Source organism: Anolis sagrei, chromosome 5 (assembly GCF_037176765.1).
Source record: "Anolis sagrei isolate rAnoSag1 chromosome 5, rAnoSag1.mat, whole genome shotgun sequence".
Taxonomy (NCBI): domain Eukaryota; kingdom Metazoa; phylum Chordata; class Lepidosauria; order Squamata; family Dactyloidae; genus Anolis; species Anolis sagrei.
The window spans coordinates 2,571,207-2,586,037 of NC_090025.1; the positions used below are offsets into that span (position 1 = coordinate 2,571,207).

Below are 14,831 nucleotides of genomic sequence, written 5' to 3' on the forward strand. Positions count from 1 at the left end.
TCCCTTTTTCCTTTCCTTCTCTCTTTCCTTCTTTCCTTCTCTGCCTCTTTCCTTCCTTCCCCTCCATTTATCTTTCCCTTTCGCTCCTATCTTCCTTCCCTTTTTCCTTTCCTTCTCTCTTTCCTTCTTTCCTTCTCTGCCTCTTTCCTTCCTTCCCCTCCATTTATCTTTCCCCTTCGCTCCTTTCTTCCTTCCCTTTTTCCTTTCCTTCTTTCCTTCTCTGCCTCTTTCCTTCGTTATCTTTCCCTTTCCCTTTCTCTCCTTTCTTCTCTACCTATTCTTGGACTGCAACTCCCACTAGTCCTCCTGATCAATCGATCTACCTACTTACCTATCTCTATGTAATCTATCTATCTTATCTATCTGGAGGGTTACTAAGAGTTGCAATCCAGGAATCGGAAATTGGAAATATGCACTGTATTGTCGTTTAGCTTTTTTGGTTTTTAAGTCCTTTCCACTGGTTGTTTTTTCTTGGGGGGGAGGTATGAGTGATGGTCACTCATTGGTCTGTTAAGGGTGTAGTGTCCAAATTTTGTGCCAATTCGTCCAGTGGTTTTTCAGTTATGTTAATCCCACAAAGTAACATTACATTTTATTTCTATAGATGTTAATGGAGAGTTCCAAGCATGTGGCTAAAGAGAAGCAAGATTCCTCTCTGCAATCTGCCTGAAGGGCCAAACAAACACAGACTTTGCAGAAAGTCTCATCCAAGAAAAGGGAGAATGCCTTCCTCGAAGAGGGGCCTACCAAACCCCAAGAATTTCTGGAAGAGAAAGCCTCATATTTGAGCTGGACGGAGAGAAAAATCCAGCTGCTCTCGGAGCCATGTTTTCCTCGACCAGCTCAGCGTGGAAGATGCGTCTCAGCTGGCCAAGAGAAATAGTAGCACTCGAAAGGCAAACTCGGCTTCTGTTCAGAAGCTCACTAGTGCAGTCTGTAGTGAAACATATGGCTGCAAAGTTGGTGCAAAGACTAAGTGAATGAATCCAGTTTGCCACCACTTTAATTGCCAAGGCTCCATACTATGCAATCCTGGGAGCTATAGTCTTGCAAGGTCTTGAGGCTTATCTGTCAAAAAGCACTGGTGTTAAATCAAACTCCAGCTCTCTTGATCCCATGGCACTGATCCAGTGCACTTAAAAGTGGTGTCAAACTGCATTCATTTGATTGTGTAGATCAGTGGTTCTCAACCTTCCTATGCTGTGACCCCTTAATCCAGTTCCTCATGTTGTGATGACCCCCAACCACAACATTATTTTCACTGTGAACTCAAACAATGATGGATCTGGACCAAACTTGGCACAAATACTCAATTCATAACTGTAATTTTGCTACTGTTAGGAATCGTCATGTAAATCTCTGATAGGTAGGATGTACTTTCATTCACTGGACCAAATCTGGCACAAATACCCAATATGCCCAAATTTGAATACTGGTGGGGCTGGGGACAGGGAGATTGATTTTCTCATTTGGGAGTTGTAGTTGCTGGGATTTATGGTACACCTACAATCAAAGAGCATTCTGAACTCCCCCACTTATGGCATTGAACCAAACGTGGCACACAGGACTCCCATGACCAACAGAAAACACTGGAAGGCTTTGGTGGGCATTGACCTTGAGTTTTGGAGGTGTAGTTCACCTACACCCAGAGAGCACTGTGGACTCAAACAATGATGGATCTGGACCAAACTCTTCACAAATACTCAATATTCCCAAATGTGAACGCTGGTGGAGGCTGGGGAAAATAGACCTTGACGATTGGGAGTTGTAGTTGCTGGGATTTATAATTCACCTACAATCAAAAAGCATTCTGAACTCCACCAATGATAGAATTGGGCCAAACTTGGCAATCAGAACTCCCATGACCAACAGAAAACACTGGAAGGGTCTGGTGGGCATTGACCTTGAGTGTTGAAGTTGGAGTTCACCTACATCCAGACAACACTGTGAACTCAAACAATGATGAATCCAGACCCAACTTGGCATGAATACTCAATATGCCCAAATGTGAACATTGGTAGAGGTTGGGGAAAATAGACTTTGGCTCACAATGGACCTGCACCAAACTTGTCACACTATTTGCACCAGGATTGTGGTGCAGCTGGCTGAGTGTCAGCTGCATTAAGACCGCTCTGACCAAAAGGTTATGAGTTCGAAGCCAGCCTGGGTTGGAGTGGGTTTCCAACCAATTGTGTAGCCTGTTGTCGACCTTTGCAACCCGAAAGACAGTTGCAGCTGTCAAGTAGGAAAATTAGGTACCAGCTTAAAGTGTGGGGAGGCTAAATTAACTGATTTATGAGGCCATAAAGAAGACTCCAGCAAAGCATTCCAGCGGGGAAGCATGCGGGGAATGCGGAAGTGCTTCATCAGCATCGCTCCCTTGGTGGCCAGAAAAAGTTAAATAGCCTCTGTGTATGTTTGTATATGTTTGTATGTCAAAAATTGGCATTGAATGTTTGCCATATATGTGTACACTGTAATCCGCCCTGAGTCGCCTGCAGGGTGAGAAGGGCGGAATATAAATACTGTAAATAAATAAATAAATTCATGGTCAGCATTGAATATTGGTGGGGTGGGGGGCAGTTTTTGAATTCTGTTTTAGTTCACCAACACCAAAAAGGAAGAGAAGGATAGGCGGAGAGATCTCCAGTTTTCTCTACCAAAAATGTTCCTAAGACCATCAGAAATATGTGATGGTCTTTGGCGATCCCTCTGAAACCCCTTTCGTGACCTCTCCAAAGGTCCTGACCACCAGGTTGGGAAACCTTGGTGTAGATACACTCTTAATGGACACTGAACAGGCCGAGATGGACATGAAGTCTTTGGGAAGGAGAGGCATTAAGTATGCAGAGGTTGGCACAAGATGGGAACTTTGGAGAAGCTGGATCCTGCCCCAATGCCCTCCCCCCACCCGCCCCCAGCTATCTCTGTCTGCAATTGCTGCTGAGCCAGAAAACTCTGCCTTATGTGGGGCTGACTCAATAGAGAAGTATGCCATTCCAGCCTCAAACAGACACACGACAACTATCTGAACCGATTGTGCATGGATCTGCGTGTGCGGGTCCGTGCGCAGTCGGCCGTCGGCCCCGGCGGAGGAGCGAAAAGTTCAAAGGCCCGCCGCTGCTTTGGGAGCGCGAAGCCTTGGAAACTAATCTCGTTTTTAACGGTCTCATATACCAAGCAAATTTTCCCCGCGGTTCCCTGGCTCAATCGTTTGGGCCTTAAAGATGTCTGAGCTTTTCTCCCTATCATATTTATTGATCCTATCGCACTGATAGGGCAGCAGCTTAGAGATAACGCAAGCAATTAACCCGGAGGTGAACCCTGGAGCAAGATGAGAGCGCTGCAAAAGAGAGAGAGAGAGAGAGAGAGATCGCTGGGCTCCCAAAAGACCAGGAGGAGGAGAAGAAGGAGGGGAAACCAAACGCTTCCCTTTGCATGCGGAAGAAGGTTGCAAAGCCCAAGGAGCCAGAATGGAGCTTCCCGTGCAAGATGCCCCACTTTGCACACAGGCCGCCAAACACTTCCAAACATCAGCTCTTGAATCCTGGTTTCATACGAAAGCTGACTGGCACAACCTGGGGATCACAACCAGACACAGTGAAGACATCCACCCTTGTGCTATGCTACTCTGCTGCTGAGTATGCATGCCCAGTGTGGAACACATTTCACCACGCTAAAACAGTGGATGTGGCTCTTAATGAGACATGCCGCATTATCACGGGGTGCCTGCGCGCAACTGTTTAGCCAGTATTGCACCACCTGACATCTGCCGGGAAGTAGCAGCCAATAGTGGATGGACCAAGGCAGAGACATCTCCAGCTCACCCCTTGTTTGGGTATCAGCCAGCACGTCAACAACTTAAAGTAAGAAATAGTTTTCTAAGATCTACAAAGACACTTGCTGGAACACCTCAGCAAGCGAGAGTCCAAAAGTGGCAGGCTCAAACCCAGAACACAGTTCTAGTTCACCTACACCCACAAAGCACTGTGGACTCAAACAATGATGGATCTGGACCAAACTTGGCATGATTACCCAATCTGCCCAAATGTGAACACTAGTGGGAGTTTGGGGAAAACAGACCTTGGCATTTTGGAGTTGTAGTTGCTGGCATTTATAGTTCACCTACAATCAAAGAGCATTCTGAACCCCACCAACGACAGAATTGGGCCAAACCTCCCATGAAGAACCCCCATGACCATCAGAAAATGCTGTGTCTTCTGACAGTCTTTGGTGAACCCTGTGACACCCCCTGGTGACCCCCCCCCCACTTTGTCCTGACCCCCAGGTTGATATAGATGGTTTCTCTGCCATTATCGTATGCTATCATAAGCTGCCTGATCCTGAGCCTTTGCTCATATTCCCTTTGAACCCGGTGACCGCGGCTACCTTTTTCTCACAACAGAACAAGTTGCAACGCATCACCTGCCAGCGACGAGGAATTATCGTGTTTTGTGGTGGTTTGGTTTTGAAAGGAGGTTGATGGGTGTTAATTCTTTTCGCGAACGGATGTCTAATTGCCAGCTCAGAGGAAGAACAGACGGAAGAGGTCACGGGTGAAGCTGTGCTGTTGAAGTAACGCAGTGTGACACCCGGATTAACTACCAGGGCTCAGCACTTCAGGGTTTTGGGAGTTGTAGTTCATTGTAGTTTGGCATAGAAGGCCATGTTATTATTATTATTATTATTATTATTATTATTATTATGTTTGTTTATGTTTATTTATACCATGCGTTTACTCTCAACAGCTCCCAGGATTCCATAGCATTGGCCACAGTGGTCCATGCTCTCGTTACATCTAGGATAGACTACTGCAACTCACTCTATGTGGGGCTGCCTTTGAAGACTGCTCAGAAGCTTCAAATAGTCCAGCGAGAGGCAGCCAGGTTCATAACTGGGGCAGCACAAAGGGAGCACACAATTCCCATGTTATGCCAGCTCCACTGGCTGCCAGTTTGCTACTGGGCACAATTCAAAGTGTTGGCTTTGGCCTAGAAAGCCCTCAACGGCCTCGGCCCAAATTACCTGTCCAAACACATCTCCCCCTATGAACCATCGTTGAGATTTAGATCCTCCGTGGAGGCCCTGCTCTCGGTCCCACCGCCATCACAGGCACGTTTGGGAATCCTTTGTTGGGAGGTATTAACTGGTCCTGATTGTTTCCTGGATCACTCTAACAGCCACCATGTTAGACAACACAAAGAAGCCATTGAAATCCACAACAATGTTGACAATGTATTGTCGAAGGCTTTCATAGCTGGAATCACTGGGATGTTGTAGTTTTTTTCGGGCTATATGGCCATGTTTTAGAGGCATTCTCTCCTGACGTTTCGCCTGCATCTATGGCAAACATCCTCAGAGGTAGTGAGGTCTGTTGGAACTAGGAAAAAGGGTTGATATATCTGCAGGTGGGATTGATTTTGTCATTTGGGAGTTGTACTTACTGGGATTTATAGTTCACCTACAATCAAAGAGTATTCTGAACTCCACCAATGATGGAATTCAACCAAACATGGCATACAGGACTTCCATGACCAACAGAACACACTGGAAGGGTTTGATGGGCATTGACCTTGAGTTTGGGAGTTGTAGTTCACCTACATCCAGAGAGCACTGTGGACTCAAACAATGATGGATGTGGACCAAACATGACACAAAAATTCCATATGCCTAAATATGAACACAGATGGAGTTTAGAGGAAACAGACCTTGACATTTGGGATTTGTAGTTACTGGGATTTATAGTTCACTACAATTAAAGAGCATTCTGAAACACACAAAGGACAGAATTGGGGCAAATTTCCCACACAGAACCCCCATGACCAACAGAAAATACTGAAGGCCACCCAGTCCAACTCTCTTCACCTGGGCTAGAAAATGTAATCAGAGCCCTCCTGACAAAGGGCCATCCAGTCATAAATATACATAGATAGATATGATTCTCACACACAGATATAGTATCACAGATTTGAAAGTGACCCTTAAAGAAGGGCAATGATATGTTGCATATTCCAGAGGAGGCAAACCAGACACTCTCCACATCAACACTGACAAAGAAACAAGAAGAAATACTGTTTACTCACGAGCATAAAGGAATTACATATATTAGAAACCAACACTTTCTCATGACTTTATTTTCCAGATCACCAGACTGGGCCACAGCAACGCCTCGCAGGGGACAGCTAGTGTATTGAATGAAAGCCTTGTGTGTCAAGACTCTGCTTTCAGGAGGGAGTGAGTGGCAGAAAAGGGAGATCCTTTGGGAGTTCGTTCTGGTGGCATCATTGAGCTGAGTCAGCTCTGGGGACACACCTGGGGACAGGTGTACTTTGCTTATCGGTTTCTCAGTGAGTGTGCCAGTAGGCAAATAGCAACACCGAAACATGCCAACCAAACAGCCATCCCTGAAATATACGCATGTAAACAAGGCTGCTGTTGCCAGGGCAGGGCCTCCCTCGGGGATTGGCTTGCGGTGCCTTTGGGGGAAAGAGCAGCCCCAGGGCCCCCCAAATCTCCTTTCAGTCTAGGATTATCAAAAGTGGTGTGGTGCGGCATCTAAAGCAGGTTCTAGGCTGCATTCGGGGGAGTTTAGTGCCCAGATAGACCCCTGGCTGATCCCACAGCAAGCTGGCTTCAGGAAAGGCAAAAGCTGCACATCGCAAGTGCTGAACCTGACTAGGCACATAGAAGATATATGGGCCATACAGCCCAAAAAACTCATGCAGAGATGCAGGCAAAATGTCAGGAGAGAATGCTACTGGAACATATGGGCCATACAGCCCAAAAAACTCACAGCTGAAAAACCCTACGATGCCACTTTTCAATGCTGGCCTTTCAAATGCCCTTGCCTATACTACAGAGTCAGGGATTCCATTAGCCACAGGTGCAGGCAAAATGTCAGGAGAGAATGCTACTGGAACATATGGGCCATACAGCCCAAAACACTCACAGCTGAAAAATCCTATGATAGCACTGTTGAATGCTGGCATTTCAAATGCCCTTGCCTATACTACAGAGTCTGGGATTCCATTAGCCACAGGTGCAGGCAAAACATCAGGAGAGAATGCTACTGGAACATATGGGCCAAACAGCCCAAAAACTCAAAGCATAAAACCCTCTGATACCACTGTTCAATGCTGGCATTTCAAATGCCCTTGCCTATACTAGAGAGCCTGGGATTTCATTAGCCACGGGTGCAGGCGAAACATCAGGAGAGAATGCTACTGGAACATATGGGCCATACAGCCCAAAAACCTCACAGCCAAAAACCTTCTGATACCAGTGTTCAATGCTGGCATTTCAAATGTCCTTGCATATACTACAGAGTCTGGAATTCCATTAGCCACAGGTGCAGGCAAAACATCAGGAGAGAATGCTACTGGAACATATGGGCCAAACAGCCCAAAAACTCAAAGCATAAAACCCTCTGATACCACTGTTCAATGCTGGCATTTCAAATGCCCTTGCCTATACTACAAAGCCTGGGATTCCATTAGCCACAGGTGTAGGTGAAACATCAGGAGAGAGTGCTACTGGAACATATGGGCGATACAGTCCAAAACACTCACAGCCAAAAACCTTCTGATACCAGTGTTCAATGCTGGCATTTCAAATGTCCTTGCATATACTACAGAGTCTGGGATTCCATTAGCCACAGGTGCAGGCAAAACATCAGGAGAGAATGCTACTGGAACATATGGGCCAAACAGCCCAAAAACTCAAAGCATAAAACCCTCTGATACCACTGTTCAATGCTGGCATTTCAAATGCCCTTGCCTATACTAGAGAGCCTGGGATTTCATTAGCCACGGGTGCAGGCGAAACATCAGGAGAGAATGCTACTGGAACATATGGGCCATACAGCCCAAAAACCTCACAGCCAAAAACCTTCTGATACCAGTGTTCAATGCTGGCATTTCAAATGTCCTTGCATATACTACAGAGTCTGGAATTCCATTAGCCACAGGTGCAGGCAAAACATCAGGAGAGAATGCTACTGGAACATATGGGCCAAACAGCCCAAAAACTCAAAGCATAAAACCCTCTGATACCACTGTTCAATGCTGGCATTTCAAATGCCATTGCCTATACTACAAAGCCTGGGATTCCATTAGCCACAGGTGTAAGTGAAACATCAGGAGAGAATGCTACTGGAACATATGGGCCATACAGCCCAAAAAAACTCACAGACGAAAAACCCTATGATACCTCTGTTCAAATTTCAAATGCCCTTGCCTATACTACAGAGCTTGGGATTCCAAGGGATGGTGACATGGGAATCAGAGTAGCAAGCAGCACACAAGCGGCCTCCTATGGATGGGCTATTGGGCAAGTGCTAGTGTCTAGATCAGGCATGTTTTGGACTCCAACTCCCACAATTTCTAACATACACAATTTCTCTAAACTGCAGCTTAAGGCAGGCATGGGCCAACTTGGGCCCTCCAGGTGTTTTGGACTTCAACTCCCACAATTCCTAACAGCCATAGGCTGTTAGGAATTGTGGGAGTTGAAGTCCAAAACACCTGGAGAGCCCAAGTTGGCCCATGCCTTGTCTAGATGGAAAGATGGCTTGGGAACGCCTTGCATCAAGTTCCAGGCCAAGTCTTTTGGGAAAGAGGTGGACGGAGTCCAGAAGGATGACCAAAGGTCCAAAGTCCTGGGAGATAAGGCTCAACTTGGAGAAAAGAACATGGGAAGAGAGCCAGGTTGGAAGATTTCAAGGATGCCTCACTGAAGACGAAGGGGACAAGCTTGCCTTCTGATGCTCCACCAAGACATTAGGAAGAGCTTCTTGATATGTTTGGCAGCGGAATATTCTGCCCGGGAACCCAGTAGAGCCTCTTTTTCGGAGGAGCTTTTAAGCAGAGGCTAAATGGGCATCTGTCGGGAGGGCTTGGGTTGTGTGGGAGCAGGATTCAAAACGATCTTGACAGATTAGAGAGATGGGCCAAAACTAACAAAATGAAGTTTAACAGGGACAAATGCAAGAGACTCCACTTTGGCAGAAAAAACGAAATGCAAAGATACAGAATGGGGGACAATGTCTGGCTCGAGAGCAGTACGTGTGAAAAAGATCTTGGAGTCCTTGCGGACAACAAGTTAAAGATGAGCCAGGAATGTGATGTGGCGGCAAAAAAAGCCAATGGGATTTTGTCCTGCATCAAGAGGAGCCTAGTGTCTAGATCTAGGGAAGTCATGCTCCCCATGCTCTATTCTGCCTTGGTTAGACCACACCTGGAATATTGTGTCCAATTCTGGGCACCACGATTCAAGAGAGATATTGACAAGCTGGAATGTGTCCAGAGAAGAGTGACTAAAACGATCAAGGGTCTGGAGAACAAGCCCTATGAGGAGCGGCTTAAGGAGCTGGGCCTGAAGAAGAGAAGGCTGAGAGGAGATATGATAGCCATGGATAAATATGTGAGAGGAAGCCACAGGGAGGAGGGAGCAAGCTTGTTTTCTGCTTCCTTGGAGACTAGGACGCAGTGGAACAATGGCTTCAAACTACAAGAGAGGAGATTCCACCTGAACATTAGGAAGAACTTCCTGACTGTGAGAGCCGTTCAGCAGTGGAACTCTCTGCCCCGGAGTGTGGTGGAGGCTTCTTCTTTGGAAGCTTTTAAGCAGAGGCTGGATGGCCATCTGTCAGGGGTGATTTGAATGCAATATTCCTGCTTCTTGGCAGAATGGGGTTGGACTGGATGATGGCCCATGAGGTCTCTTCCAACTCTTTGATTCTATGATTCTATGATTCTAAGACGACCCCCAACTTTTCCACTTAAAATATAGAGTTTGGGATATACTCACCGTATAAGACTACCCCTCTTCCAACACACACCCCGAAAGGGCCCTAAGTGATTCTAAACTGACTAAACAATTTTGTTTTGGTCTCTACATTGTCATTTATTGCAGCTTGCAACTCTTTGCCTCTTTCTACGTTGCCATATAGTGCAGCGTATAAGACTGCTCCCGCATATAAGATGACCCTAATGCATAAGGCTACTCCAGTGTATAAGACGATCCCCATGTATAAGGCTACTCCTGCGTATAAGACGACCCCTGACTTTTGAGAAGATCGTCTTGGGTTAAAAAGTAGTCTTATACGCCAGAATATACAGTACATACAACAAAAACAATAAAGCAAAATCATACACAGTAAAATAACATAACAGGTGTACTTTGCTTATCGGTTTCTCAGTGAGTGTGCCAGTAGGCAAATAGCAACACCGAAACATGCCAACCAAACAGCCATCCCTGAAATATACGCATGTAAACAAGGCTGCTGTTGCCAGGGCAGGGCCTCCCTCGGGGATTGGCTTGCGGTGCCTTTGGGGGAAAGAGCAGGCGCAGGGCCCCCCAAATCTCCTTTCAGTCTAGGATTATCAAAAGTGGTGTGGTGCGGCATCTAAAGCAGGTTCTAGGCTGCATTCGGGGGAGTTTAGTGCCCAGATCGAGGGAATAGTTATAATAATAATAATAATAATAATAATAATAATAACTTTATTTATATCCCGCTATATCCCGCTACCATCTGCAAAGCTGGGGTGAAAATTGCTGGAAGAAACATGAACAACCTCAGATATGCAGATGACACCACCCTGATGGCCGAAAGCGAGGAGGAGCCGAGGAGCCTTCTAATCAAGGTGAAAGAAGAAAGCGCAAAAGCCGGGTTGCAGCTAAACGTCAAAAAAACCAAGATTATGGCAACAAGAATGATTGACAACTGGAAAATAGAGGGAGAAAATGTGGAGGCTGTGACAGGGTTTGTATTTCTAGGTGCAAAGATGACTGCAGATGCAGACTGTGGCCAGGAAACCAGGAGACGCTTCCTTCTTGGGAGGAGAGCAAGGTCCAGTCTTGATAAAATAGTCAAGAGTAGAGACATCAGACTGGCAACCAAGATCCATTGCCTAGTCCAAGCCATGGTCTTCCCTGTAGTCACCTACGGAGGTGAGAGCTGGACCTTCGGGAAGGCTGAGCGAAGGAAGAGAGATGCTTTTGAGCTGTGGTGTTGGAGGAAAGTGCTGAGAGTGCCTTGGACTGCGAGAAGATCCAACCAGTCCATCCTCTAGGAAAGAAAGCCCGGCTGCTCACTGGAAGGAAGGATACTAGAGACAAAGCTGAAGTCCTTTGGCCACATCATGAGGAGATAGCAAAGCCTGGAGAAGGGAATGATGCTGGGGAAAGTGGAAGGCAAAAGGAAGAGGGGCCGACCAAGGGCAAGATGGATGGATGGCATCCTTGAGGTGACTGGACTGACCTTGAAGGAGCTGGGGGTGGTGAGGGCCGACAGGGAGCTCTGGCGTGGGCTGGTCCATGAGGTCACAAAGAGTCGGAGACGACTGAACGAATGAACAACAACAACAACACCATCTCCCCAAGGGACTCAGTGCAGCTGACATGAGGCCGAGCCCAAAGTACATCAACAGTAAAAGCAATAAGAAAACAATCAATACAACAATCAATACGCAGCATTGCCCAAACACGAATCAAGGAACATGAAAGGCACTGCAGACTCCTTCAACCAGAGAAGTCAGCCATAGCAGAGCACCTGAGGAACCAACCTTGACACAGCAGATTATTGGAGAACACAGAAATGCTGGACCACCCCAACAACAACCACCATGTCAGACTACACAGAGAAGCCACTGAAATCCACAAGAAGCAGGTGGACAATTTCAACAGAAAGGAGGAAACCATGAAAATGAACAAAATCTGGCTACCAGTATTCAAAAACTCAAAAATTACAACAGCAAAACAACAGAGAGGAAACAATCAGGCACATCAAATCACTCTCAACAAAAGATTCCCCCCAGGCACTTCCAAGCCATTAAATATGAACATGAGGAAGAACTTCCTGACTGTGAGAGCCGTTCAGCAGTGGAACTCTCTGCCCTGGAGTGTGGCGGAGGCTCTCACAGTCAGGAAGCTTTTAAACAGAGGCTGGATGGCCCTCTGTCAGGGGTGCTTTGAATGCAATATTCCTGCTTCTTGGCAGAATGCGGTTGGACTGGATGGCCCATGAGGTCTCTTCCAACTCTTTGATTCTATGATTCTATGAAATGCTAATCAAGGGGATCAGTTGAAACATTCCCACCTAGCTCCAGCAGACAAGAGTCCTTTGTCTCACCCTGGTCATTCCACAGGTATATAAACCCATTTTCCTATTTCCAACAGACCTCACTACCTCTGAGGATGCTTGCCATAGATGCAGGTGAAACGTCAGGACAAAATGCCTCTAGAACATGGCCCTATAGCCCAGAAAAACCTACAACAACCCAATCAATACAACAGGTAAAATAAATCTCATAAACAAAAGTAAACAATAGAAGCATTTACAACCTATGGCTGGGCCAAATGTAATAATTTAAAATTTAAAACATAATGCTGGACATGGACAAGGTAGGGTATAACTGGGATAGAGTTTTCGAGTAGAGATGGGTGTGCAGACAATCCTAAATCGGTGATAAAGTGCATTTTGGGACATATTGCTGAGGGTATTTCCTTATTCTGGAAAGGAACACTGGAACAACCACGTTTTCAGGCTCCTCCTAAAGACTGCCAGCGTTGGAGCATGTCTGATGTCCCTGGAGAGTGAATTCCAGAGTCGAGGGGCCACCACCGAGAAGGCTCTCTCCCTCGTCCCCACCAATTGTGCCTGTGACACAGGTGGAAACGCGAGCAGGGTCTCTCCAGATGATCGAAGATATTGTGTGGGTTTGTACATAGAAATGGGAAGTCCTAGTCCCATTCTCTTCTGCTTTAGAGAGAGCCCACCTGGAATAACAATAACCCTGTGTTCCAGTTCTGGGCAAAGCAGTTCAAGAAGGATATTGACAAGCTAGAATGTGTCCAGACAAGGGCCACCAGAATGGCCAAAGATTTGGAAACTATGGATCCTTCGGAGAAGTGGCTTAGGGAGCTCTGAGAAGGGAAGGCTGAGAGGATGAGACATAAATGCCATACATAAATATTGGAAAGGAGGAACGAGCAAGGCTTGTTTTCTGGAAAATGGGGCAAAGATGGAAGGTGGAAGGTAGCAAAGGCTAGTGTCTAGATCAGGCATGATTTGGACTCCAACTCCCACAATTTCTAACGTACCTTCTCTAAACTGCAGCTTAAGGCAGGCATGGGCCAACTTGGGCCCTCCAGGTGTTTTGGACTTCAACTCCCACAATTCCTAACAGCCGGTAGGCTGTTAGGAATTGTGGGAGTTGAAGTCCAAAACACCTGGAGGGCCCAAGTTGGCCCATGCCTGGTCTAGATGGAAAGATGGCCAGACCTCACTTGGGAAAGCTCTGCATCAAGTTCCGGGCCAAGTCTTTTGGGAAAGAGGTGGACGGAGTCCAGAAGGATGACCAAAGGTGCAAAGGCCTGGGAGCCAAGGCTCAACTCGGAGAAAAGAAAGTGGGAAGAGAGTCAGGTTGGAAGATTTCAAGGATGTCTCACTGAAGACGAAGGGGACAAGCTTGCCTTCTGAAACTAGAGCAGGAAAAGAGATTCCACCAAGACATTAGGAAGAGCTTCATGATATGTTTGGCAGCGGAATACTTTGCCTCGGAACCCAGTGAAGCCTCTTTTTCGGAGGAGCTTTTAAGCAGAGGCTAAATGGGCATCTGTCTGGAGGGCTTGGGTTGTGTGGGAGCAGGATTCAAAACGATCTTGACAGATTAGAGAGATGGGCCAAAACTAACAAAATGAAGTTTAACAGGGACAAATGCAAGATACTCCACTTTGGCAGAAAAAACGAAATGCAAAGATATAGAACCGGGGACGATGCCTGGCTCGAGAGCAGTACGTGTGAAAAAGATCTTGGAGTCCTCATGGACAGGAAGTTAAACACGAGCCAGGAATGTGATGTGGCGGCAAAAAAAGCCAATGGGATTTTGGCCTGCATCAATAGGAGCATAGTGTCTAGATCTAGGGAAGTCATGCTACCCCTCTATTCTGCTTTGGCTAGACCACACCTGGAATATTGTGTCCAATTCTGGGCACCACAATTCAAGAGAGATATTGACAAGCTGGAATGTGTCCAGAGGAGGGCGACTGAAATGATCAAGGGTCTGGAGAGCAAGCCCTGTGAGGAGTGGCTTAAGAAGCTGGGCATGTTTAGCCTGAAGAAGAGAAGGATGAGAGGATTCATGATAGCCATGGATAAAGATGTGAGAGGAAGCCACAGGGAGGAGGAGGGAGCAAGCTTGTTTTCTGCTTCCTTGGAGACTAGGACGCAAAGGAACAATGGCTTCAAACTACAAGAGAGGAGATTCCACCTGAACGTGAGGAAGAACTTCCTGACTGTGAGAGCCGTTCAGCAGTGGAACTCTCTGCCCCGGAGTGTGGTGGAGGCTCCTTCTTTGGAAGCTTTTAAACAGGGGCTGGATGGCCATCTGTCAGGGGTGATTTGAATGCAATATTCCTGCTTCTTTGCAGAATGGGGTTGGACTGGATGGCCCAGGAGGTCTCTTCCAACTCTAGGATTCTAGGATTCTATGAGAGGCTGGATGGCCATCTGTCAGGGGTGATTTGAATGCAATATTCCTGATTCTTGGCAGAATGGGGTTGGAGTGGGTGGCCCAGGAGGTCTCTTCCAACTCTTTGAGTCTATGATTCTATGACCGACCTTGGGATTGTATGGCCTGTTGATTCTATGCGTGCTTGGTGCTGGCTCGGTGCCACAACCCAGAGGGCCGCGTTATCGCTCAGGCGGGCTCCTGCTCCTTGGCAAGGCAGGTGATTATCGGCCGGGTTCAGGGAGGGGGGCAGGAGGGGTCAGGCGGGGGTCAGGGCGTGGCGGGACCGGCCCGCGGCCTCCTCCTCCTCCTCCTCCTCCT

The 14,831-nt window shown here is 47.0% G+C and overlaps 1 protein-coding gene across 2 annotated transcripts in view; it reads right to left on the reverse strand.

Moving 5' to 3' along the window:
• EXOC6B (exocyst complex component 6B) overlaps positions 1-14,831 on the reverse strand; it is a 379,788-nt gene that overhangs the window by 42,721 nt on the left and 322,236 nt on the right. The window lies entirely within an intron of this gene.